The sequence below is a fragment of the Bactrocera neohumeralis genome, chromosome 5 (assembly GCF_024586455.1).
Source record: "Bactrocera neohumeralis isolate Rockhampton chromosome 5, APGP_CSIRO_Bneo_wtdbg2-racon-allhic-juicebox.fasta_v2, whole genome shotgun sequence".
Taxonomy (NCBI): domain Eukaryota; kingdom Metazoa; phylum Arthropoda; class Insecta; order Diptera; family Tephritidae; genus Bactrocera; species Bactrocera neohumeralis.
In genome coordinates this window covers 50,035,582-50,038,701 of record NC_065922.1, presented here as the reverse complement: position 1 = coordinate 50,038,701, position 3,120 = coordinate 50,035,582, and the positions used below count along the sequence as shown (strand labels likewise).

The following is a 3,120-nucleotide window of genomic DNA, read 5'->3' as shown; positions in this document are numbered from 1 at the left end:
TGTATAAAAATTGCTAAAATCGGACCATAAATGTTCAAGTCCCTAATACGGAATGTGTGGACCTCAGTGCGCATGGCTGACATTTTGCCGAAAAAATCGCTTTATCTTGCTGAAATTCGAGGAAAATGTTTCTGTAATAATAATAAAATATTGTGCCTTAATTGAATTGGATCGGGTTAATACTTCTCTTAGCCCCCAAATATGTATCTAATATAAAGATTTTCTAATTTTCGAGTGACTTTATACTGCATATATCGAGCAATATGTGAGTTTTCTAAATGAAAATGAGAAAGCTTATTTTACCTTACTTTACGGTGCATTACATGGATGAAATTGTGTAAAAACTTGTTCTAGAACCCAGATGACTAAAAATCTTATGAACCTGAAGGTATTTCCCCGGCTTTGATTTTAGCAAATTTCCAGAGTATGAAATTTTCAGTTACACCCAAACTTAGCCTTTCCTTATTTGTTTAATTTAGTCGTTCAGCAATGAAAAAAGCGCCAAATAAAATAAAACTGAAATATTAATAATGGTAAAACAAAAAAATCACCAACAAAAATCACCGAAATTATTTCTTTTTAATAAAAGTATATCCACATACAGAAACACAAGTTCACAGCTAAAATTATGCTTAAAAATAAATGTTATATAATTGAATCACAATGACAACCGAAATTATGTTAAAGAAATTTGTGTTAATGACGGCAGTTCTAAATAAAATTTGTTACTTTTATATTTTATACTGGCATTTGTAGAGTTTGTAGAGAAACGAAAATGGCTGTTAAAGTGAGGGCATTAATTCTAATACCTTAAAAAAGTGGTCAAGGCGTTGGCAGTTAAAAGCCTTTCAGATTTAGACAACGAAGTTTGCAAAATTTCTTATGAAAAACCCCCTACTCATGAACTATATGAGGAATGCTCTGGGAATCTGGTTTCTATAGCGGCACAACCTGTAACAAACAACATTAAACCAAACTGTACTAAAAACCGAAGCCAAAGTTAGCAGATTGGAAGCTTCTGGAATATCGTAGTATTGTGGGTGAGAAATTCAAATGGATTAGAGTCGATAAAAAGAGTATATATGCAGAGAAAACTAAATGCTGAGCTACAAAAACAAATTTGAAGAAATTTGTTTACAGAGTTCATCAAAATTATATATTCGGAAAAGCTTTCAAGTCTATCTAAATAATAATCTGAAACAGAAATTTAAAAGAAATTGCTCATTTTAAACTATACACATATTTTACGAACACTGACAAAGTCTCCAAACGCAAATGAAAATCTGCGGTCCGTTTTAGAACGAAAGATTTGAAAATTTAAGATCTGAACCCAAGTCAACTCGAAACAAGCCCAGCTAAGAGGCTACTATACGAAAAATTGGTGGAGTCCATGTCGAAACATCAAAAAATTTGTGGCTTAAAGCGCTTTGTATATTTGTAAGTATTTTGTGATCTATTATATAGGAGTTTTGGGTACCACAACAGTCCAGCGTTCTAAGTCCTCCAAGTGAGATCCCTGTTAAAATCGACACCTTAACCTAACCTAACTAATGAGAACTGTCAAGGACAGTTCAGAGCATCCCACAAAGTATTATTTAACCCAAAATTTTAATTATGTTAAAAAAAGCATAATTTTCGCTGTGAAGTCTATTTTAATAACGAACTTTATTTTTGTTGTTAATTAACAAATTAGCTATCACATCTGAGCTTTTGGAGCATAAATTGAAACAATAGAATGTTACGATAGACTTTTATCAAATATTATTAAAAAGTCCATATACTATGTACACTAGATAAAAAAAATGGTTGACATACTACACATTTAAGGTTATAAAATTGTAGCCGTTTCATAACTACGAAACTTTTTTCTAAAAACTCTTTTAGTAAAAAACACAACTTTCATCCGTGACAATGTACCACCCATTACTGAGTGCAACATTGCCGTGACCAGGATTCGAACCTGGGTTACTACGGCCACAACGTAGGGTCCTAACCACTAGACGATCACGGCTACTGGAAGCTTGCAGCTGCAACTATTTGTAACTGAATAAGCCAAAACAAAATTCAAAAATATTAAGGCCATTCTGTAGTAACACAACATATATACTATGTAGGCATGTTTGTGCGCTGGCCAAAGAGTTTGTAAGAATGAACCACACCCAAGGTGGTAGCAGTGGCCGATAGACGAAACAGTGAATGGCCAAAGGCAAGTAATTGGCACGAAAAAGCAATAGTAACAGTAGCCAATGTGGAATGTGAAAAGCTAATAATAATGGTAACACCAAATGGGTTGAAAAGAAAAGTAAAAAAATGCCGTTCGTTTAAAAAGCCATAAGTATAATGACTGCACAAAAATTAACTGAATTCGGCTAATGTATGTATGTATGAATACATATGTATGTACTACAAGCTATGAGAAGTCGATTGAACTCTTTTTAATTCTATTATAAACATTTTTTGAACTTATTTTCAACACCTACTGTGACATTTCGAAAAAAAAATATTTATAATAAAATTTTGAATATAGGCAAACACAAAAATTTAGTGTAAAATTGAACTTTTTAAAATACGCTGTCATTTAGAAGATTATCGCTGATTTTCGCCCACGATAATAAAACTATCTAAAGCAAGTGAGAAAGGGCTTGAATGGTGGCTTTTCGTTCAAAGGGTTAATTGGGTATTTAAAATGGTTATTGACTTGTATACTGGAAATTGAATGAATAATATGGAATTTAAAATTGCCTGATGTAGGAAGAAGGCGTGGGTCAATTTCTCATTTCACCTCTTTTCGCACCGTAATGAAGAAATGCCAGCATAATATTACCTACCGAATTTTGTGTCTTCTGACTCATTTATTTATAAATTTATCGCGCTTTTATATTTTTCAATAAAACCGTTATTGAATTCAGTTTTGACAGAGTAAGCAAAGCTCTTAAGGGATCGTCTCAGTGTGAGTTTTCGAAAAATCACTGATTTTCGCTATTTTTTTTAATGTTGAAATTAAATAATCAGTCCGATTTGCTTCATAAATAAATACATTCATGATAAAAATTAAATTAATTGTTGAAATGACACGTAAAAAAAGGTCCTGTACGATGTCCACGATTGCGGCCGCAATTT

At 32.4% G+C, this 3,120-nt stretch overlaps 1 long non-coding RNA gene and 1 other non-coding gene across 2 annotated transcripts; one reads left to right on the top strand and one right to left on the bottom strand.

The window, feature by feature from the left end:
• Positions 1–250: 250 nt before the first annotated feature.
• LOC126759604 (uncharacterized) lies at positions 251–1,759 on the top strand. Its single transcript, XR_007667029.1, has 2 exons — positions 251–1,261; positions 1,300–1,759. It is a non-coding gene; the product is annotated as an uncharacterized LOC126759604 (long non-coding RNA).
• Positions 1,760–1,939: 180 nt separating this feature from the next.
• Positions 1,940–2,011, bottom strand: Trnah-gug (transfer RNA histidin (anticodon GUG)). Its single transcript has one exon. It is a non-coding gene; the product is annotated as a tRNA-His (tRNA).
• Between the last annotated feature and the right edge of the window lie 1,109 nt (positions 2,012–3,120).